Here is a 25,109-nt window from a genome sequence, read left to right as displayed (position 1 = left end):
TTCCTTCTGCTTTTCTTCCTCCTGTCTCTGCCTCTCTCCTCCTGCCTCTGCAAATCTGCTGCTTCCTCTCAGTGTCTCCTCCTGCTGTTCTGCAGTTTGTATTTTTATCTTGAACACTGATGTTGGACTCAGCTTTTCGCTTCTCTGTTGGCAGTGCCAAACCCTAGACCCACAAATAGTCATTGGTATCGTAATGCCTATCAATAAAACAATTTATGCTGCGACACTGTTAACCTATTTCATGGCATCTGAGTCTGTAACTACTGACCCTAATCTGTACAAAGTGCATGGATAAGACAGATGGAAAATTAAGGTAAGTTTTAAAGAAAATCTGCTGTGATGAAATACGCAGAGTAGACTTGCTGCTTCTCTACCAGGTGTCAAAACTAGAGGGAGTTCCTCTGATTTTTCCCATTTTGCCTTCTTTCCTGTACACCTCACGCCTACCCAGCCCAGCTGCTCTGCCTGGCACAGGGGGGTTAGGCAGCAGCCTAAAATCCTGCCTTCTCCAGAGGGGCAGAACGTGTGCGATTGCCGCTGCAGGTCCGGGAGATCGTTCCCCACACGCCTGCCCTCCGAACGGCCACGGCAGTGAAAACGGGGCACAACGACGCGCCTCTGCAACCATCAGCTTGATGGCCGCTATATCCTACGTGCAGCAGCAAGGAGTTCAGCTCAGGCCAACCTGAATCCAGCAGCAGCATTGCCTTCCTCCCTGTGCTCATACACCTTTCCGTGCCCTTAGATATATCATGCTGAAGGTTCTTCTCGCAACTGGGCGCCAAGAGCATGTCTTCAAGTTGCTTTCTGTGATGGTCTTTAAATCCATCTTTTGATCACTGCTGTCCAGACCAGACTCTCCCATCCTGTAGGCATAAACCCTATTTCTGGAATCTAGCTAGATACCTTGCTGCAACTGCATTTTGAACCCCCACCGATGCTACGTAAATCCCAAACTAAGTGATCAAGATTGGGGAAGAGAGGGCCTTCTTCCCCTTCACCTTTAATGCAGCAATCTTTGCGAGGCCTTCAAATTTAGACCATCACAAAGATGGTTAGCGTTGGCCAAAAGCCAGTAGAAACGATCTGCTTTTTTTTCTCCCATATTCTGAGTCTTTGTAGTGTGCCTTCTTAATTCAATATAATCCAAGCCATGTGATGAAAACTGTATTAAGACAAATGTCATGGAGAAATCCTAATACAGCATGTTAACTAGTGACAGCCTGCATGGGACATATAGCAAAAGGAGCATTACAGGCTTCTATATTACTATTTCAAGGCATATTTGAGGAAAATTTTTGTTCCATCTGAAGTTCACGGAAGGCTTGCCACTGCTTTCAGTGATCCCAGTTTCAGTCCAGCAAGAGCTGACCTAGATCTACAGTCGGGTATAGACAAGGAAGTAGATTAAGGTGCTAATCTCAGCTCTATCATAGATTCTCTTCATTAGTTCTGGTAAATCACTTTGACTTTTATTGCTTCTACTTCCCCTTCTCAATCTGTAAGATAAGGATCAGCTCTTTTTCAAAGGGCACTGCAAGGCCTGGGTTTAATATAAAATACAATGACATCTTCTGAGGGAGGATGATAATTGAATATATTTTCTCAGAGGAAAACAGCTTAAAAAGCCAGGAAAATCTCTCTTTGTGCTCACACAGAAAATAAAGTTTCCTTTACCTGAAAACCTAATGAGACTTCAGAATAAGCTGCAGCATGTTCTTAGGTCTGCCAAGAAAGTCCTGCACAGATGACAGTTTCAGATCCTAACAACAACTTTCAAAGAATTTGCTTTCAAAGACAAAGTCCATATACATGTTTTGTTGCTGCTCTTTTCTGGTCTTGAAAGACTGTTGGCACCTCAGATATCCTATTAGCTAACTGGTCTCATTACATGTCCCCTGCTTTACTTGCATCATGAGTAACATTCACATGGTGAAAGGCTAATTTCAAGATTTATCCGCAGGGTTGTTTTTCTAAAAACTTACTCAAAATTTATAAAGGAAACATAATTCAGTGTATCCATTTCCCCTGAGCATTTGAATCGGATGGCAAGGAACATAAGAGCCCACATGAATCTGATATTTTCACAGGGACAGCCATAGAGATGTCACGTGTTTTCTAGAACAGGGAAGAAGTAAAGGGCACGTTCCTCAGTTAGGAATTCCGATGTGTGAAAAAATGTTGGTTTCCATGGAAATATTTTACCTGGTCTCAGTCAAATTACCCATCAGCTTAGAAAAAGTTGATTAATCAGTGCAGAAAAAGCAAGTGTTGAGAGAAAGATACATAAGAACTTCTAAAGTATTTTGAAGCTAGAAGCTGGCATGAATAACCAGGCAATTCCAGGAATGGTGAAGATGAACCAAATCTGTTTTCATGGCACTTCTCAAAGCAGAGAGAGGCACAAGACGCACCTACAGGCAATGTCACCAAACTCTAAGAGCTTGAACTTCCCTTGGGAAGAGTCACAAAAATTTCACAACACTCAAGTTCAAGGCAATTGGCAGAAGGCTGAATGTGGTAGAAGCAGTTAAGTAAGGCTCCTAATCCTTTACTAGATCTTAATGTATCAAGACTTGGACTCCAAGCTACATCGGTGCAGTGTAGCAGCAGGTTACCTTTCTCACTGCCTTTATTTCCCCCGCAAGGCAGCACAGGGAAATCACCCGTTGTCCCTCATGTCTCCTCTGAGAGTAGCGTGTTCACACATATTTCAGCCAGCAAGCACTCCTCCTTCGTGGTACCAAATCCAATCTTCTGTTTCCTTCTCTAGCCTGGCCGTAGGCAGAACTCCTCAGCAAAGGGACTGAAATGTTTTCTTAGTGCTGCTTTCCTTCCACCTATTCTTTGCTAAAAGTCAGTCTCTGAGGACATGGTCATATTGGACCCATAAATCAGGTCTCTGCAGCATTTCCGCCTGCATGTGGGCCCTTGTTTTGGAGAGGACCACATACAACCACCCCACTTAGCTATCTAACCACTTCTTTGCTTGGAACCAAACTGTGTTTGGGCACATATTCAAATTCCTGTCAATTTTGGAAGGGACTTGGGAAAAAATCTGTTTCTTCTCCTTCATTTTCTTAAGTTCTGGGTGAGAAAAAACACTAGCACAGTAATTAGGGCTCAGTTTTCCACTGGAGCAGGTTTGTTATAAATTTACCAGCAAATTTATTGTTTAAGTAAATAATTTAGTGTACATAAAAAAGCTGACAGGTATTTTCATTCAAGCAGAATCATTTCCTTCCAGCTTGCCTTTATAATCCTCAGTTATGGACAACCCCTCTCAAAACACAGCTCTGCCAACACACTTTACCCATATTTATAGCATTAGTTCTGCTGTAATCCTCTGTCCAAACACTCACCGAGCAGTGCGCTTCCACCCACAGCCGCTGCTGTGTTTGCACGTTCTCATCTCGAGCCATCCCAGAGGTGAGTAGTGTCATTTCAGCCCCTATTTGCACTATCCAGTTTATTCCAGGAGCAAACATCTCACACACAGAGAGCCAGGTGTATCTATTTGGCAGGATTTGGGAACTGATGCGAATTGAAGCTAGAATGGGGTTTTCCAAATGAGCTAGACTTTGAACTTGCAGTGCCAACACCCAAAGTTAGGGCCCTTGCACGCTGCCCATGAGCTGGTCCGTATCTGTTCATACTATCAGACTCCACAGAGGCACTGATGGTCAACCTCAGCTTCAGGAGAGCACCTGAGTCACCTCCTCCTGGATTCAGCCTCCAAAGAAGCCCCAGTGCTCAAGGAGGTTGTTGCTCCCACCCTGCAGTGGAACAAGTACTTCTCCCCGCGCAAGCCATTGCAGCTAAAACCCCTCTGCAGGCCAAAACGGAGGCTGATATCTAGCGCAGCTGGCCCTGCAGCATCACATCTAACCTGTCAGAGCTCATTTTCCATCTCGTTCTTCTCGGGGCTGGCACCCTGCCAACTCATCTCCAGTGGCTCGGCAGCGCGCGCTTCCCCAGGGTGCACTTTGTTTTCAGATGTCTCTCTCCAGCCTTGCACAACAAAGCTCTGTCAAAAAACCTACACCGAGAGCAAGATTTCTGCGTCTACTAGACACAGCTAGTGGCATGCACGTCTGGGGTTGAAAGCCTGTACCGGTGTTGGTCTGTCTGCCCTTGTAAGCATCTCTGCTCGGTCTGAGAGTCCTCTATCTTGGCATGCTGCACAGATCAGTATTTACACATGAAAAGAAAACAACCTTCCTACAAAGGGAAAATCCTTTGTCTAAATATGATACAAAATCTTTTAGTATTTTCACTCTTCCTGTGTTGAACAATGAGCAAATAAGCAGTAGGTCAAATCAGCTTGAGTTGTTTTTAATGCATTTTCCCTCTCCTTTCCACCCCCTAAACTTGAATCTTCCTTGTCATGGTATCTTTTCTTGTAGTTCATATTAATAATAGTGAAGTATGTAAGAAATATTTTACATCTGTTACCTGTTCTTTCTGCTCCACAGTTCACTACTGCTCACCTGCTCTGCATGAAGAGGCAGACAGGCCATGGTGCGTGTATCGGCATGCACAAAGCAGAAGCATTTTCAGTTTCAGGTACCTCGAAAAGGAAAGAAGAGAGAGTTTAGGGAAGTCAGGTTTGGGAGAACAGTGCTTCCCCTTAAAACAGCCCAAAGGATACAATAAATCATCAAATGTGCACACAGAGAACATTGCTTGAAGGTGGGAAGTAGAGCAACAAGAAATGATACACCTAATAGTTTCCAGTCCTTCTCTGTAATACATATGGTAATGCAAAAAGAAAAAAAAAGAAAAAATCACGGAAAAATTGAAGAGAGATTCAGTATTTTCTTGCCTTACTAGAAGTTTATGGAAGATTCCTGTAAATGACATGTTAGCATTCTACCCTCAAAAAGCAGCATGCTCTTTTCTTGAAATGCAGTAGAAAGACCTCTTTTCCATGAATATCTGAGATGTGAAAGGTCTATGAATGCCAAGTTAAAGGAACAGTTACACGTCTCACTAGCAGAATGTGCTTGGGGCTTCATTATATACTAAATAAAAATATTTGAAAACCTGCAATGAAGTAGAATTTAAAAGGACATTTCTTTAAGACGATTGGATCCTTTTTTTAATCAGATACTCTAGTGTGTTTCAGGTCTTGAATGGTCACAGTTTGAGATAGCTTCTTGGTGTCTGCTTGGTAAAAGATGGACTTAAATACAAAAAAAAAAAAAAAAAAGAGATTAGATATCAAGTTTCCTAAATTTCTTAGAGCTGAAAATGTTGCCCTGAATTTTCTGGGCTCTCAGTCAGATAATTCAAGATAAGAGACACCAAAAGAATGACCAGCAGGCTACAACTTCTAATTACAGCTCTGTAACCGCTTACATCTGTAGCCTTAGGCAAGCTACTTCTGCACTCTGCAGAGGCTGACAGTTAAGGAGGAGGAAGGAGCAATAAATAGCAGTACAGACAGAGGATTTTTGATGTGCATCATAACTTGCCGTTTCATGGGATCAAGTTACCAAGCATTAATAGATTGGTTGAATTTAAAGTACTACAGAAAAATCACAGTGTCTGCTCTAAATCCCCTACAAACCATTGTCTTCCCAATCCGTTTATTTCTGCAGCCTGCCCAAGAGCAGAATTGCTTCTGTGGTTTCTATTTTCCTACTCCTATACATTAAACAAGAAAAACCACCCCAAACAGACGAACAGGGGTGTAAAAAAAACCCCCCCAAACATATACAAGTGCCCTACCAGCACTACCACGCCTGGCCTAATAGCTAAAATCCTTCCCAAAGTGATCAAAACTAAATCTACGCTTTGAAACAACAATAAAATAGTTTAGTTAACTGATTATTGATCCAGTCTATATTACTCTTGAGCTAATTATTTAAACTACTCATTCTCCTCTGGCTAGGAAGAAACCAAAAAGAAATTGTATCTCCAGATTAAATGGGATCAGACACACCTAAACTTACTCCTCTCCATTCCAGTCCTTAGGAAAGGTTGGTGTTTCATTCATTTTTCTCTTCTCTCCCATTGCTGCCTTTCTGTTTCCTTCAGCGAGCCTCATCCCATTTCTTTAGCTCTAGCTACAGCGTTGCTGAGCTTGACAAGAGTCAACCCTGGGGTATGCACGGGTTTTTAAATCAAACTTCATTTGTTGCATAATTCGTGTCTTAAACATCTTTAAAACAGGCAACTAGTGATTTCTAGCTTCGCTGTGTTATACTTTTTGTAATATTTTTAGTGGGACAAGTCATTGAGAAGCCTGGAAATAATTTTGACAAACTTTCTTCTATTGCGAGTTTATCGCTAACAAAAAGGCACTGAGGCATTGGACTATCAGTTTGAGATATTCCGGAGACTACATCAGTCCCCAGGATAATAACACCACCAGTCTGCTGCACTTCTATTAGCTTAAGCACTCCATGCTGAAAGCCTCTGGCTTCAACCCCGCTGACGATCCAGCAGGGATTATAGGGTAAGTTTAAAATAAGTGAAGGGTCGCAGAGCTTCTGAATACAAATTCCCCTTCGCTATCTGAATACTCAACTCACCGTTTGCATAGACAGCATAAAAATGTATGGAGGATACAGAAGAGTCTCATACAGAACTGTATGAAAAGCAGGCTTTACTGACAGCTTGATGGACTCACCTACTTTTCAATAGTGTAAATATACTTTTAAGCGCAGTTGTCCCAAAACTGGCAACTCCCCCTCTCCCCAACAAAATCAGTTTGTACGGAGATTGCTGTAAACAGGATTAATATGGTAATCGGAAGAATTGGGAACAAAGGAGAACCTGCAGCTCCAAGACAGTCTCTGGTTTTCAAATGGAAATGCAGATAGCCTCACCTAGCTGGTCTTTGTGTGCACACGTATACGCACGCATCTCTCAGCCTTTTGGAGAATATTTATCTGCTTGACGTGGCGAGGTTTGCAAACGCTAGCTTTTTAATGAATCCTTTAGATAAACTTGCGACTCTGATATGTCTCTAGCTTTTCCTACAGAACATTAATCACAAGGACATTGACTTTTAGAGCAGGGACTTTGGAGACCGTTCTCGGACTGTGCAAGTCATTTCAGAAACTACTGAATCATTGAAATAATCAGACTGGTATTTTTAGATGCCTTGTTATCTTCCACTTATACCTAAGCATGACACCTCAACTTCCCGTTAAGAGACTCAGCTGTAACGTATTATTATCATACAAGTATGTCCCTAGATGTCTGATACAGTAGTACGCATGGTGCAAAACATACTGATGCATCATGCCCTGAGGTGAGGATCAGCTGGCTCTGTAGTGCTGCCATTTGATTTGCATGCTGATGCTATTTTGGATTTGGGGTTTTTTTCCCTGAACTACAGTCTTGAACGCTACCTGAATATGAAATAATTAGACATATATTTAATATTTTGACATACCCGTGACCACCTATGAGTACTCTGTCCATCTACAGTGACAGGAAAGAACTTGAACGTGCCTGCTCCCAAAGTGTTTTGCCCGGTGCAGAATCTCTCCTACGACCTTGCTGTCCTGGTTGAAGACACCTTTAAACAACAGGTCAGTCCCACGGAGACGTGTTATAAACATGCACTTTAGCCAGTTCTATGCCATTTGAGTCGCCTCAGAAAATTCAGCTTCAAGAGAGAGCAGTGCTCCTGTGCAGGTGACACGCAACTGCCAATTTCAGTTCATAAAATCATTCGTTTCTGGCAAGTCTGCAGTGACAGCTTCAAGCAGTCAATTAACCTTAGCAATGCTCGAGGAGATTCTTGAGGATTTTTTTCTTTTTGAATGCTCCCCGAGCACTATAATGGCTTGAATAATGCACATGCTCCTGTATTCCTCCTTCACCTTGTTTTTCAAATGCTTATTTCACGAAAGCATGGCGATGCCAACTAGTCAGAGGTCAACAGCTCTGTACGTTGTGCACTGAAACACAGGTCTGAGAGGAAAGGGAAGTGTTTTGCATTTGCTGTCCTTCTCCATGCCTTAGCAAGAGCCTTAGCAATTGAACAGGAAAGGACTCCTTTCATTTACTATGCCCTCGCGCATGACAAGATTATTCTCTACCATTGTAATCTCAAGTGCACCAACCGCTGCTCTCCAGCATCGAAACCTTGTTAGGGAGATGATCCCTATCTATTGGATCTCACAAGTCAACATTTTCACCGTATACTTAACTTCCAATATTTCATTGACCTACTACCCCTTGATATAACACCGGCTACGTAGTTGCAACAAGAGCTACACTCTTATATTTAACAGCAATGTATTTAAACACACAATTTACTGCAGTGCCTTGTTTTTGCCATCTATGACACAATTTGGGACCATGATTTCAAACATTCCAGTAATTTTTAAACAGGATGCTAACATATAAAAACACTTTTTAATCCACAGGACTCAGAGCATCTCACAGATGTATTATCATCAGAACCGGTTTTTTTTTTCAGCAGAGAGGGTAATATTTAATGCACGCAGAGGAAAGACTCTTAAATAACTTCTTATTTTAGGAGAACTGCAAGAGAAGCCTCCCAAGAGTGTATGGCAGTAGCCAACCACCTCTGTGTTCTCTGAAAACAAAGTGGCCTCAGGACTCCACCTAAAATAGGTTCAACTGCAGCAAGAAATCACGTTTCTCACAGCGTGCAAGAAAAATGACAGCCAAATAAAGTAAGTAACTTGTCTGAGATCATTCAAGCAGTCTGTTTCGGTGCTGGGGACAGAACTTACTTCTACTCTCCTGAGGCTTGCTCTATTCCCTGGCCGTACCGGCTCCTCCACAGCTCCCACAAACACCCTGTGCCTCCGTCGTGTCCAGATCCTTCTCTGTTCTTTCCTTCATGGCCATATCCTCCCAGCTTGCCCTTAAGGCAAATGATACACGCTGAGCAATTTTAGCTTTCTATCCAAGTCAGCCCTTCGAACGCCTGACTCATTTTTATTATCCCTCTGACTTACTGTGCTGGCATCAAGGTGCAGAGTTGAATGTAAATGCCGTGACACCAAGCGCGGTGCAATGTGGACCGCAGGAGCCTTGGAGGCATCCTGTGGCTCCTCCAGGCTCCGGCGGGGACACAGCCCGCGGGCGCTGGAGCAGGCTGCTCCCCGCAGCGGGCGCCGCCTCCGTTCGCACGCTCCCCGTGGGGCAGGTGGGCCTGTTCCCTCTGGCCCGAACTTCCCCACGCAGCCCCCTTATTATGAAAATTATCAATTACTCGTTTCTGCGGAGTTTTGACCTCCTGTACGCTAACTCCTCTATTGCAGCGACGAGTAACTCAAAATCAAAGCCGATGTCTCCCAATGTCAACTTTAAGGCAGTAGTATAGATTAGCATGACTCCCTGTAACTCTGTAGATGATATTAAAATTAATTCATCTCAATGTATTGCCAAAGTTTGCCAATGAAACTGAGGACATGTTCTGCTCTGTCCGATTCAAGCTTTATTTTAGATTTATACCCGTAATTGAGAATGGTACTGACCGACAGCAAGCAATTAAACTCACTTTCTACATGGACAGATCTTCTTCTGTTGTCCTTTACCAACCAGTCCAGCTGCAGGTCCAACAAATGATCTCTACACAGATGTTTTCTTATGACGCCTGTGAAGAAATCAGCGAAAAGTTTATGAAATATCTCAGCCAGAAGCTGTCCTTGCCTGTCAGACTCACGGTAAGAGGGGACCTAGAAAGTTCAAATACAAAGCAACTGGCTTCAGAAGCTCACCAGCTTCCTCTGTCCTGCTGGGTATCCAGAGGCGACAAACCGCTTCAAGGACATGAGATGAGTCCAAGGCGTGTGAGAGCTAAAACGATCTGTGGAGGAAAACCAACACAGACAAACCTGTGTCTTATGTAGACTATAACAACACCTGCAAAAATCTATCGCACATGGACAACCCTTCAAGCTCATGGCTTGCTTGTGCAGAGCAGAGAGAGGGGAAGTTTCGGGATGCTCTATGTGCTCATGGCAAAACAAAAGGGGAGGAGAAGGAGGAAATGGGGAGATTTTAGTTTCCAGCTTCAGAAAGTTACAGTGGAGAGGGAACAGTGTGCTCCTTTAATTTAAAAAAGAAAAAAAAGCTGTTTTTCTTAGCAGCTAAAATCCTGCTTTAAATTTCAAAGCCAAGACAGCGTTTTATTTGTGCAGATACAATCCCGTTATTCCGTGTGTACCCTGATAAAAACCAGCCACCTCTGGAGAGAAATGTGACAGCTGTTTCACAAATGAGCAGCAATTTCCCCCAATGAACTTTAGGCAGCACAACTGAGAGTAGCGCGTGGGTTACCGCCTCCTAAAGTCGTCATCTTTGGGTTATTCTTCTCTCCTCCTCTCCCCCAGGTGCAAACCGCATCTCCATTAGATTCAGGGGGCTGTGATTTCAAACACACAACAAGCGGCAAAGCTCTCCCCAAACACGTATATAAATAATGTATTTTCAATGTTTTCCAACCAGCAGATGTTTGCCGGGTTGCATTCCAGCAAAATATTTTTTCTAATAAGCACCCTGATGGCCACTTTCCCTGGAAAAACAAGTCACCAGTGCAATACTACGGGAAGCCTCATCAAAGCCTTCCTCTCTTTTTACCACCAATACAGAAACTTCTACAAAAGCACCTCACTTTCCAGCTGTGCTGCACCCAGCAGGTATCCAACATACCTGCAGCAAAGCGCCACAGTTTGCATTAAAAAAAAAAAAAAAAAAAAACCCTTTTGCTCAGACTTGACCCTAATTTAATTTAACCCTAATTTAATTTAATGGGCAGGGGGTGCCAGCTATAAAGAGCCATGGAAACCCTAATAAGCAGCAGGGTTTCTTCTCCAGGAGGGAATTCATTGCACACTCACAGATCCCAGCTTATTCTTGACCGTTGCCAGCCTTGTTATAGCTTCCACCAGGCAGCCGGGCAAGGTCTAAGCTAGGCGGAACTGGTTAAAAACCAGACAAGGCTGCCCAGCACCCTGCTCACGGTCCACGACCCGAGCGGGCCAGACCAGCCCAGCGCCCTTGCGCGGTGCTGGATCCAGCCTGCTGCCCACTTGTGCCTCTGCCCCTGCGTTGATACCCCTCGAAGGGGGCAGGAGATACCCATGTGTTTTATAATTCCTGACTTTTAACGTCTACATGGCATCATACTGTCTTTTGCTTTATTGCAAAGGCTACAGGAGCCCGTGTTCCCGACGTACAAAGCAGAGGAAGAAATGCCACAATATCTTGGTTTGAACTGATTTTTGAACTTGTTTTGGGAGAAGCATGACGCTTCCCTTTCCTCAGCTATTTGTAAGACAAAATGCTGGTGCTTTCCCTAGGGATGTAATCTCCTCTGAAACCTGCTCGGGATTCTGGACTGAGAGATGTCAAGCCTCAGAGGAATTTCCTCCAGAAGTAACAACACTAAAAGTGTCTGTTAATACTACAATAATGTGAAATATTGGTACCAGGGCAATTATGTACAAGAGCCCAATGTGGTGGCAAGTCAGAGACACCTTGCCCCACTCCAACAGATATGACTGAGAAGGACTGAAGAAGGACAACAAAGGTTTACACCGCTTTTGTGGCCACAAAGACCAAAACTATCATGAATTTCCCCTTGGAGATGTATGTTCAAACCACAGTGGGACTATTTCAGCGGGTAACTGTGAGTAAAGCGTTTCCCAGCATTGGCTTTCTCCATACAGAACCCCCGCTGCATCTACCTAGCTTCCTAAGTGAATTTGGTGGCCTGCGCTGATCTCTGCGCTCCTGCAGCTGCCCTGCTGTCACAGTTGTCCTAGCTAATTTAAAGGTAATTCAGGTACAGCTACGTCCCCAACTTCTCCATAGATACATCTTGTTGCCCGAGGCAAAAACATCTCAGCTCACATCCCTCTCGCCACCGAGCAGCAACAGCCCGAGATGAACGATCATCTGTCTGTCGGCGTCCTTTGTCACCTGGACGTGTATTCGCAGAGAAGAGCCACCCCGAGCACGCGGGGGGTTGTCAGTGCCGACGGCCTCCCCGCCGTAGCTCACGCTGAGCGAGAACGAGCCATCGCCTGCGCGGCCCCCTCCTACATTTCATTTCCCGCCAGCATTAAAACTGTCGGATTGGCATTTGCAGCATGACTCTGCCGAGACGAACTCGAACTGCACGCACATCTTTCTTCCTCCCGTCGGCGTGAATCTCCTTTCGTTGCTTCCCAGGTTGTTAATCCTTATCCTCTGGGACAGCACCGGGACGGTCCTTGCTTCCTGAGGATCATCGGACTGTCAAACGGGATTCTCGAAAGGACATAACGGTTCCTGGCGAACTTTAAATTTCCATATTTCTTTATAATTAGGTATCCACTCCTGTCTGAGTAGAAAAGGGCCAGAACAAAGCTCAAGGACAATTCTGGTATTTTTTTAATGGTGTTCGTAGGTGGCAGTTAATCAGAAGCCTCTTTCAGAACTTACAGTTAAAAGGAATCTTAAATATAAAGCTAACAGACATTAAAGGAACGAACCGGAGGGGGCAGGAGCGAGAGAGAAGTATTCAACCATAACAAACTGCCAACGCAGAGCTGTTCAGACAGCTGAAACTGGAGGAACCGTAATGCGTAAGGGAGCGCCACAGGTCAAAACGTAGGGGGCCAAAGATGTGGCGGCAGGAATGGCTCCCTCCAAAGCCACCCGGGCATGGTTATTATCCTCCAAGTCCACACTGCACGGACTTGTATCCCCCTAGCAGAAAAATTCCCAGAAGAACGAGACCGGACTAGATAAAAACAGGCACAAAAAGAAATCATTGCAGTGCCTCACAATTCCTAGACAGCTGCGCAGAAGCACGGTCCCCAGCACACCAACAGCATCCACGTTCTTGTTGCCCTTGGAGCAAGCAGAGAAGAAAGAAGATATTTCCTGCTATGCCAATTTTTATCCCCATCTATATTGCATACACAAATTCTAATAAAATGCAGCCGCCTCTGGGAAGAGCAATGCAAACCAGCTGTTTTTCACCTGGAGGGAGGGCAACCACAGGGGACTTTCTGTCTGACAACATAAAACACCAAAACTGGATCTATCAAACAGCTCTGTCTACAGAAAGTGAAAGACCATAATTCACTATCTCGCCTGAAAAACAATTTTCAGCAGTATAGGGCTGCTAGCAGCAAAGTGTCTTGCTGGTTTATTGGTAAATCACAAGAAAGAGTATCTTCTGCAGCATCAGTGCCTGGCAATGACTGCCACACAGTCCTGTGCTCGTAGCCTTGGAAAATCCCCTGCAGAATGTCCCAGCAGAATCGGGCAAGGTGAATAGAGAGCGATTCCAATAGTGAGTATTAACAAGACCTGGAAAAGAGTATCTGTTTACAGATAAACATATTTGCAATAATTAATAAATGTGACAAGGTAGAAAGTGAAAATGTGGATACAAAAGTGAGCACGAACAGGTTACAGATCGGATCTGATACAGTTTAAAACTTCCACTCCCCGTATGGGAGTTCTGAATTTTTTGCATTGAACGACCACAGCAGTCACTTATGGGTTCAGCTTTTATTCTCTCCAGAGGTGAAGGGTATTTTGGACTAGCTTTTTTGTTTTGAACTTACCACGACTTTCAACAAAGGCATTCAGTGTGACAAAATTCACCTACTTTACCATATGAGAATATATTCATTGCAATGTCAGATTAAATTGAATCCTCCAAAAAGAAAAGTCATTTATTCAGAGAACAATGTCCCTCTAAGCAGAGAATCACAGGAAGGGAAATTCTGGCTGAAATCATGCACCGTAGTCCGAGACTATTTTCCCATTTTCACTGTAGGGGCAGTTTCCCGAGACCCATGATCATTAGGAGTCCCTACTATTACAGGACCTGCAACAAGAGGGAGTATGTGGGAGGCTAAAACATAGTATTGGCCTCCAGGAGTATTCCTGAACTTGATTTATTTATTATTATAATTTGCCTAGAAACTTTAACGAAGAAAAAGTCCGCCCTGGAACAGACACCGTATAAAAGATGCTCAGAAAGGAACTGCCTGCTCTGGAAGTGTTATAATCTCATAAAGAAACCACAGGAGAGGAATGAGACATGATCTGGCAAGATCCCACAATGGCTCAGCAACCCAACTTGCATCCGAACCCAAGTTTTTATGGCTCCCAGGCCCTCATCCCATCAGAGGCTTTCACTGATGCAACCAAATGACAGGTCCCTCAGCTAGCACAGAGCTCTTCAGCATCCTTCAGCAGAACTAGGTGCACCCTTGAGTAAATGCCATCACACCAGCATCTAGGGACTAGATCGAGGGCGGAAGATGCACCCAGTGCTCTGGTTTCAATCTGTAGGTATGGTGAAGAGCAACGAGCGGTTTGGGGCTTGCCCAGCCCCTTGGGGACGCCGAGGCCTCCCAAAGTCATCCCTGTTTGAGCTCCAGCAGGGCGAGCCGCGCACACATCGCTCCGGTGCCGCGGGAGACCCAAAGCGGAGGGCACGGGGGCTCTCCTGTCCTCTGCGCCAAACGACACAATCTAGCAATGCGTCCCCCTCCGTTTTTATCCTGGTTACGGAAGGTGAAAGCTTGCTATTCCCGACCACATTTATTTATCACTTTACTCCAGTCTCCATGGAAACAAGCCATGATATTACCGGCTGAAACAGGGAGGTCGGGAGGTCTGCAGAAGCTGCTGGGAGCCGGTGACACCGAGCAGAACAAATGCTAAAACTAGAAAAGTGTAATTTCTCTGCAAAGAGCAATGGAACAAGTGGCAGGAAAGTTGAAAAGCACTAAATGTGAGAGGCCTGAACTTAATACCACTTCAATTAGTTAACAAGATTGTCTCATTTATGTATTTGGATGTGTATGATTAAACCTCAGGACTGCTGAGGTCATCTCATCAACACTTGCAGACAGCTCTGACATATTGTACCTCTGCGCCCACCGGGCACCTTTGAATTGCTTTTTATCAGCTTTATTTAGAAAAGATGAACTAGGAAAAAAAAACCTAAACCCCACACTTGGAGCTGAGCTTGATCCTACAGATCAGTGATATCAGGTGAGCGCAGATTTGGCCCTAAACAAATAAACATAGAGGCCAGTAATAATATGGAAAAATAGGAAGTGAATGCATGACGTGGAAGCCTGCATCTGGATTCAGGGATGGTTTTGCTCTGGACCAGAGCCAGACTGCATGATTAGTTCAGTCCTGTCAAACTCTCCTGGGCTATTTAAATACCTAAATTGTGAAGAATATGAAATGCCTTCCTTTATTCATCTCATAAGCAAAAGTTAAATTAAAAAATACACTTCAGACAAGGACCATAGGAGATGGTAGATGACTACAGCATGGATGTTGGTCTTCTCCCCTCCAGTAGTTTATGTTTCACTTACAAAATGTTTGTCATCGATAAATACAGGATATCCATCCCAGGATAAATACCTGCAGAAGAGCCTGGAATTGCAGTAGAAGGAGTCTATGGAAGTGTCCCAATAGACCTTCTGCCCTGACACCCATCTGATATGCCTCCCTTGCACCACATGGAAACCACAAACTCAGCAGCTTAACAATAAAGCTCCTTTAAACAGTGTGTGTACATGGCAAATCACAACCCAACCTCCTGTGCGAGCCTGGGAGAACTCTCCAGCGAGGACGGCACATAACAGCTCACTTATTTATAAGAATCACAGACTGTGTTTTCGTGGGCAGAAAGAACCATTTGGATCATTTATCTAATCTATAACAAAGACCATAAAATATATCCTTGATGCAACTCTTTGCTTAAGCTACCGAACATGGTCCAGAAGATGGGCCCAACTAAAACTTCTGGTTATAGAAAATTATTGCAGTGCCTGGACTGGATCTCCAACATTCATCACTGGCATAATCAAAAATGAGTGCCCTACCTCCAGCCTTGATTCAGCTGGGATTGCGTTACACTCTTGTCTGCAGACAGAAGAGCCCTTTACCAAAGCTTTGTTCCCTGTGCGTGGATGAGTAGATTTTCATTAAGTCATCCATAAGCGCCGTTTGCTAAATTCAGTGCACCCAGTTTTGGAAGTCTTTTGGTAAAAAACCAAAAACCCACGGAAGAAAAAAACTGGCTGCCCTATTTCACAGAATAAGCGTGCGCTGTTGATATTTTAAATAAGTATTTGTTCTTTTTGCCTTTGTTTCAGACAGGCTATTCCCACTGCACCAAATCGCAAAGTTTTCCCACAATTATCTAGCAAACATCTGAATTCTCTGAGGTGAAAAATTCTTAGTGATCCCAAAGTGAACTGAGAAAACTCTGAATCTGTAATAACCAGCTCTTTTAAAAAAGGACAGATTATTTCCTAATATTGCGGTTATTCAAAGTTTTCAGCTGGTACAAACTCAGCATAGGTCCCGCGCGCTCCCAGAAGGTGCCATTTAGCCTTCCGACTGGCTGCGTGTGAACCATGAGACAGTTTGGGGGGGTTCATTTGGAATAACTTGCAGGATTTGCAGGATGCACGTGTGGCATCAGTGCGAGATGGCTCATTTAATTTGTTGCCTGGCCAAAAAGCAACATGCTAGTACTGAGAATGACTTGATTACGAAGAACTGCAAGGGAACACTATCCCACAGAGATTTTGGGGGCAGGTTTTCATCAAGCAGCTCCGAGATATTTGCAAACTATATGTAGGCATGCTTGTGAGCTTCACCAACACCCCCGGCATATCCACACGCAAATGGCTGTAAATGCAGACACAGGGGTACAGCACGTCCAGCTATTATACAGGCAGTAGCGGATCTGTTCTGACACTGCCGAAGCATATTTAGAGTTGTTTAAGCAGAAGTCACATGCTTGCATTTGAAATTTTGGCCCCAAAATGTAAATGTTAAAAAGTCAATATTCATCAGCTTATCTTTAAGGATCTAATGCTAAATGCTAAATTTAGCATTAGAATGCTAAAAAGAACAATCGAGAGATTATGCATAAGATACTGTAGCAAGTATTCACCCAAAAGAGTATATTATATCACGTATATGTCCTTTAAGTGTATATTTAATCACATCACCCCTTGGGAAAGTCCTATAGCATTTAATAAGAATTATAAGCATATTGGCCTTTTAAAATTATGTTCAAGAACTCTGTGCCAGAGGAGATTTACACCAGCTTTGCATGCTGTCCCCCTCGCACCAAACTGTGCTACGCACTCTTCGTGGAGGCAAGCCAACGAGGCCGTATCATAAATATACCCAGAGGCGGCACATCCATATTGCCCTACTGAAAAGGAAGAAAAAAAGAAAGAAATTGGAACTAATTAGTATTGTAATGTGTCCAAGGCTAGATTTAGCGTCACTCAGCAACCACGGGCAGCAGAGGAATGAAGAAAAATGGAGCCAATTTGTGGCTCAGTATTTATTAGCATTTAGATAATATGCCCCATCCATCATATACAAGGCAAGTTTCAGTAGTACCAGTGCTCCTGCGTCTGAGTGCGCAGAACCCTTGTAAATCGCCCTCCTCTGATCTCGCCGCGAATCAAACACATTCATCTGGACGCAGCCTCTGGGGGAAGACATTTCTTCCCCACGATGGAAATAAAGACGGATGATACAAAGGAGTCATAAAAGCGAGAGGCTGCAGATAAAGACAGAAGGAATCCACTCCTTCCCACTAACGTGCCCGGGTAACGTACAAGCCAACAGGCACAGCCATGGGATTACAGGAATAATATCTTGGTTGACATTGACGGAGAGTTTGAAAGCATCTAAAAGTCTTCAGCCAAGTGGATCGCTCCATTGCCTAGATGTTATTTTACAGGGCAGAGAAAGGGATCTCTGAGACTACAGAGAAGGCCTGTGAAGGGCCCTGAAATGAAAACATTAAAAATGATAATAAAAAAGTTTGATTCCTTTATCTAGAAGATAAATCGCTGTGGACAGCGCCAGATTTAGACAGGTCTGAGCAACAGATCCATTTCCAGATGTTGCCTCCAGCCCTCTTGCAACTCTGCAGCAGTCTGGAATGAGCCCTGCATGTGCTGCATAACGTGTGGTTTAATTTCTGCAGGGCCATCTTTTTGCAAGCAACGGGTTCTTACAGTGATTTATTGCCCAGTGTGGAGAAGGAGGCAGAGGCAGAGGCTCACAGCTTCACTGCATTCTTGGAAAATAAAACAAAACAACCCATTTCATAACGAGCATCTATCTATAATATTCAGAAGTCATTTATGTTGGTTATTTTATGCACATAACAATTATATTACACATAGTACTCCTAGCATAGGCACATAATGGCTCAAGTTATTTGTTTATTTATTTGCATAATCTTTGACAGCACAGTCAGGTTGGATGATCCATTCCCGAGTAAAATGGCAATTCCTGGGCTGTTACCAGTGGATACAAATATCCAATAAAGCTGACAGAAGAATTAACTCATAAAACATATTTGACAAATAGATGAGCTTCAAACTCTCCAGTGGCTCCGGACTATAATGAGGAAGGAGGTTAGTAAATAGGAACATTTTAATTCAGGAACAATGATGTGCAATTAATATTAGTGCCGTACAGCCCCAGATCTTGAAGACAATTATGGATATGCTGAACTAGCAGTAATGTTTACTGAGATTACCGTGCCAGCAAATAGCAGGGATAAAGCATACTTAAAATACCAGTAAATTGCAGTTCAATAGAAATGTTTCTTTAAAGTTCAGTATCTCACTGCTTTCCCCCTACCACGTGCACACACACACACACGTACACTGGCGCTCATAAGGTGATAGGATTTAATGCCAGTAATAAAGCAGCGGTGCATCGTATCTTCACAGATTTCATGCACACCTACCCCATAAATCCCCTCACCACCACATTTTGAGTTCTTTATATGGCTCCTAAATGTCAAAGCGCGTATTTGAGAGAAACACCGCTGTATTCCTAGACCCGTATTCTCTACGCCTTTCCACAACCTTGGAAGAGGCAGCAGTTAACCCAGAGACTGCCACGGGCCTCAGCTCAGTGACGCTGCGTGGTCAGTGGAGGACCTGGCACAAGGGACAAGGTGGACCCCGGCCGGGCAGCTCATACCTTATTCCCTCCCGCTAAGCAAGTACCCCGGTCCGACAGCCTCATTCCCTCGCCTCACCTCTCCACCAGACCCGCTACGTCGCTCTCCCCAGCCCAAACAGGTACCTCGTGGTGCTGCGGAGGTACTCGAAGGGTGGATTTCATTGCTGGTTGCATTCGCTGGCGTTAGTCGTCGAGCCCGCTGACCTGCTCACAGCTCCTGTCGCGGGCTCAGAGTGCGTCCTCTGCCTCCTGCTCATGCCACGTCGGCCACGCAGCGCGACCCAGACGCCTGCAGCCAGTTCCCTCCGCCCTCTCTGGAGCAGGGCTATGTTTCAAGGGAAAGTGTACTGGCAGCGTTTTCTACCTTCCTTAGCTCAAGCGGGGTTCAGGGAGGTTGGCCTGGCCTTGCCTTGCTGCTGAGCTGAAGAACGAAGGCTGCACGAGCCCTGCAATTTGCACACGTTTTACCTCTGCGGTGGAGCGCGCCAGGCGTTTAACAGTGCACGTAACAGCTGAAAAGAGCAAATGGAAAGGGAATACTATGTCCAAAATAAAACCGAGACTTAGGACAGTGCAAGGTGGTAACTCGCACTGGAATACCACCAAGGCCCTGAACTTAAAATACCTTTGCAAAATGCGCCACCTCATCTTTAAAAATGTGCGAGTGATCAGGATCTTGACTGTCAGCATCATCTGAGAGACACCAGTTTGCCCCATCACAGGCCGCTGTTGCATGCAGTAAGGATTGCTACCAAACCACTCACCAGCACTACTCCTTGAAGTCCACACCTTTTGCCCAATGGTCTGGTAAGAACTGGTATGACTCAATCTGCTTTTCTAAACATGTAAGAAATAACGTACCACCCGTAGCAATATGGCAGTAATTTTCTCTTTCACTGGCCATCTTCCTCTACAATTCTCCTCTGGCCTCTTGGGTTATCCAAAAAGCCTGTCCAAATACACAACTGAACTTCTGGAACTGTCTTAAGTATTGTGTCCTGGATATGATGTCTGTTGACATTTGACAGCCTTGGATCATGAAACTTCTGGAGGCAACTCTACCAGCATTAGACTCCCTTGCTAGAACAAAAGCAGAGCCTGACAGTTCAGAGCTTCGTCAGGGCTAAACAACCTCCAGCTGCTCAGCTGCTGCACTCACGTCAGTTGGCTGAAACAAAACCAAGGCAAAGATGGAACAGGGAGGAAAAGGCTGACTGATTTCTTCAGTCTGGTCCACAAACAGAGACAGATGCAGTCACACACAACCCCCCCCCCCCCCGAAAGTATACTTAAGGAAACGTACCATATTACAGACACATACAAAACAGCGGTATGCAGGTAATGGTATAGCCATACTGAAAGCGAACATACGACCCTCTTCTCCAGCCTCAGCCCCACCACATTATGGCACACCATAGGAGTTTAAAAAAAAAATTGGTAGCTGGCCCTTCAGTGCCGTGCTGGAACGCCAGCTCTGTGCTGCCACCAAACCAATAGCTGGATTTTTTTTCAAAGGCCAGAAATCAGCAACGCAAACCTAAGCAGCTGGCAAAACAGCTGAACCAAACAAATGGCTAAGAGCGTGCCCACTGCCAAGGACAGCCAGTATCAGAGCACGTGGGACTGCCAGATGAATGCTCTTCTCTATTCTAACTACTCCTGCACGCTCAATAAATTAGTAATGTTATCAAGGGCAGCAACACGACAAAATGTATTCCTGACAACTGGCACAGACAGGTAAAAGTGCGTACAGCGGCTGGTCCAACAGAGTGGATGAGGAGGAAAGATCACTGCTGCTGCCTCCACTGTCTCATCGGATGCCCCGTCTCCTTTCCGCCTTACCCTTTGCTGTTGCTCTTCCTGAATACATTTCTGCGTTGTTGCTGGTTCTGGCTCAGCTTCCAGCTTCTGCTTTGGGGATCGCACAGCCTTCATATCTGCACCTGGGGCTCCGCAATCTCTCCACCTGCCCCATCTCTCCACCAGCAGCCACCCACGCAGCTGCCAGGGAGCAGTATTTGCTAGGTCTGACAAGTCAGACAGGACTGGCCAAGTGCAAGAGGGAGGAAGGACTTTCAGGGTTATCTGTCCCCAGAAGGTTTGATTTGCGCAGGACAGGACATGAAAAAGAGCCGCGTGATTTGTTTGAGGTTACATCAGCCTGTCTGGATGTAAATCTAAATTGTTTCGCATTTTGTTTTTTAAATGCTAAAACCTCCCATGTCCCCACACTTACTCTACATACCCCCAGGCTGTTTAGTGGGCCAAGCTCATTTACTCTTCCATCTGCTGTGTTGGGCCCTTCCTGAAAGCCCCAGTGACTTGGGCCAGTCTTGGCCATGTAAAGACGCTGCCAGGGCCAGAGGAATACGTAACGTAACGCTCACCAGAGTGCTCAGCCTGGCCCACTCTCCTGTTTCAAACACGCTAATCAACAGCACGAGCCCAAACGCTCATCCTCGGCATGCCCCAAAGTTTACCAAAGGCTGTGCTTGAGTGCAGGTTCAAATGCAAAATGTGGGAAAAGGGGACTTTGGGCTCAAGCACAGATGCGAACTCACACCCAAAATACAGTACAGAGTTACCTGTTGTCTCTGATGTGACCTTAAGTCTAATTATATGAAAATTTTCTTTCTTTCCTTGATGATGAGTGAGCGTAAGTTTGTTTCTTCCTTTGCAAAAAGTCACATGATGCTGATCATGGATGACGCTTTACTGTAGACCTAGAGCAATCTCATACAACTTATCACAGCTTTCTTAAAACGTACCTAGCACACATCAAAGAAGTCGGATGGGCCTCTGATGTGGGTTACTGGCTGGCACAGGTCTGTATTCCCACTGCACTGCTGAGCCAAAGCCAAATTCGTGAAACCCATTCCATTTCCATCTCTGTTCAGTGGGAGTCACAGATCACTAGTTCAAGGAAGGTTCATGGTTCTTCCTGAATTATTGTATTTTTGCTGGCATGCGAGCAAAAGTGCTCCTCACAGGAATGAGGCTGTGAAAAGAAAAGGGCGATGAAAGGCTCCATTAGCAAATGCAGACGCCACTCAAGGTCTTCTCAAGATTAACAGTGTTTTTATGGAGATTTTGTTGCTCGCCCTTCTGCTGATGCTTTCAATAGGAAGCTGCAGGAATTGTCTTGAAATTAAATGAAGCTGCTTTTATGCATAAAGTTAAGCAACCACTTAATTATTTTCCTAGTCAGTCTTTTTTCCTAAAATGAAGCAGGGGGGAGGGAGGCATTCATGTTCATTTGTCACACAATTAAAAATTTTAATTGATACTTCACTTTCTGCTCACAGGGAAAAGATTTGCTGCCTCTATAAACAAGCACACTGCCCTCTAAAAAAAATTTAACGTTTATCAAAATCACCCTGTATTTTAAGGTGCCGCTCCGAGCTTCTCGTTTCTTAGCTACAAGCTGTTGGTGCCACGGGTAGACAGAACATCCGCTTGCACCTTAGTGCAAGTCCTTGCAGTGATGAAGAGGCAAGAGGATAACAAGGAGAGAGACATCAAGGGGAAGTGGAGGAAGACAGCCTCTGCGCAAGGCTTTGCTTAAGCGGAAATTAGTGATCCCCCATGCTTTGCTAGGAGGCAGCATCCCTGCCATTTGACACCTCTTTCCTCAGCTACCTTGTTTCCTGTAGTATTTTTCACAGCTACAAAGGGATAATTCTCCTCCTTTCCCAAGCACATCATCCCAAGCTTGGTCACCCAGGACATCAATACATGCTTACACTTGTTAGACCTGTAAAATCGCCCGGCCTGGCCTTGCTCTTCCCTATTGCTCTAGACTGTATCATCCTGAGAAATAATGTTACTGGGAGTCATTGTCGGGGCATGGGTTTGGCTTTCAAAGGAGGGGTCCGAGCTCCTGAAAAGCAGGGTTTGCCAAGAAGCCTTCCATCCCAGCACAACTAGGCTGCTTAACAGGTTGGTTTTGGACCTGTTACAGTTTTGTGCCATGTTATCCTTACTGCATTAGGATCCAAGCACTTTGCTAATCGTGCCACAGTCTTTTCTCATGAAGTCAAATGAATCTACTTTGTCATGTCACCAGACACTCTTGGCTTGGCAGAAGAGTGAACATCAGCCCTGTTGCTGTTTGAGGATGAAGTGCTTCGTTGTAAGGACCTGTCCTAATGCTTTGTCAAGGTTCACTGACCATCGAGAAACAAGTATCTCAGGCGGCTGAAAGGCTGCCGGCAGGATCCCAGGCGAGGAATGGGAGAGGCAAACGTGAGACGTTGTTTTGGACTTATTCTCTCCTGAAGTCTCAGCTGTAGCTCTGGCAGGATGACAGTGAAGAGAGACACTTGCAATGCGTGCAGACATTTCGATAGCTGTATCTGCTGCCTTACACCAGCATAATATGTGCAGGTAAGGTTATGCTATTTCTGTTCTCAGACGTAGGAGAATCAGGTTTTTTCAGAATGTCTCTGACTGCTAATCTTCAGTGCTTTCATTATGTGTTTCAGTGCAAAATAAAAAAACCACTGATTTTCTCTGTTTTTTTTTTCCCCCCTAGAAATATACATAGTCATAGCAGGGAATTACATGAAAATCAGTTCATTTCTCACGGAATAAGATAAGGGCAGTGTTATTCATGCTGCTTGCTTCCTGAGAAAGTACCAGCAATTCCTTGCATGCTTTAGAAGCTCCACCCTGCACAAATTCTGACTTTACTATTTTTATCTGCCTTTCGATGAAACTTCATCCTTAAGATATTCATGACTATCATTAATTACCAAATTCCCCTGCAAATATCTGGGAACCTATCTCAGGTCTGAAAGGTTGTCCTAAAACAGTTCTTTTTTTTTCTTTCCTTCTCTTTTAACAGGAGCCTGTTGCAGCCCAGCAGCTTAGATAGTCTCACATAATGTTCCATTAAGCAGGCAGAGCAATAAGCAACCTAAGAGACCCTTATCCACATTCCCAACTTTTCTTCCTGCTTCTTCCTTCATCATCCTGCTACCTTTGAATGTCTCCACTGGATCATTAAAACTCCCAAACACACGGATGGGAGGTAAGAAGCAAGAGATATCCCATCCTGTAAGCAAAGTGAGGGGTAACCCAGACTCTTAAGGCCAACTCCTAATGTTGAGACCTCTTATACACTTAAAAATTAAGATCAGTAGTCTTGGATTAGTTGATAATAATGAAGATAAGCAGATTTTTAAAAAAAGAGCAAGCAAAGGCTTAGGCTGAGAGCCTGTTACTTGTCTCGGCTCGACAGCCTAATCCTCCTGTTACTCTAGTTTTGCATCAGTGAAGCTCTGCTGAGCTTAATGGAAGTACTCTGTATATACAACACGGTAGCGAGAAGAGAACTGGGCACTAGTTATGTTGAAATCTAGGTTACAGGTATGGCTGCATGGTGAAATGAGGATGAGGTAGTAACACCTAGCCTGTCAGGTAATTAAAATTAAATACTAACGGCATTCTCATGTGCACTGCGACTGCAGCCAAGCAGTGCTCAGTCCCTGTTGCTCTGTGGCAGACTGCAATGGAGCAGCAGTTGCATTTTTAATTGATGACTGTCTGAAAGACGACACCTTTAATTGCAAATAAAATTAACTGTTGCTTTTCCTCTCTGTGCTATTTTAGAGCGCTGTGTAAGTCCTGGAAGTCGCGTGTATGGGAAAATTTTAACAGATCTTCTGTGCCATGACTTGCGCTAGCTAAAGATAATAGGCAGAGATGCCACATCCTTCTGTTCCCATGTTTCTGTGCAGTGGCAGATGCGTCAGGCAGAGGCTGATGCAGACGTCTGTGTCACTTTTGTGATATGATCTGACAACATTAACAAGATTCAGGAACCACTAGTCATGGCGAAAGATCAGAAATGGCTTCATTTTGCTCTTGAATCCTGACAGAAAAAATTGCGTAAGTAGCGAGAGTGGCACATCAGAACGTGGGCAGGAAAGAAGAGGAAAAAAAGGCAGGGAGGAAGCTAATTACAATCTGCAGGCAATTTGAAACATTTCCCTTCGATGGATTCCCTATCACGTTGTGATCAGACATTTCACCTATCATGTAGCGCCTGATAATCACTGATATTCTGTTATTAACATACCGCCATCTAGTACCTACTAATCAATCCCTAATGCTTGTTA

Source organism: Apteryx mantelli, chromosome 13 (genome assembly GCF_036417845.1).
Source record: "Apteryx mantelli isolate bAptMan1 chromosome 13, bAptMan1.hap1, whole genome shotgun sequence".
In the NCBI taxonomy this organism is placed as follows: domain Eukaryota; kingdom Metazoa; phylum Chordata; class Aves; order Apterygiformes; family Apterygidae; genus Apteryx; species Apteryx mantelli.
The sequence above is the reverse complement of the archived record's forward strand: the minus strand, read 5'-3'. Positions refer to the sequence as shown.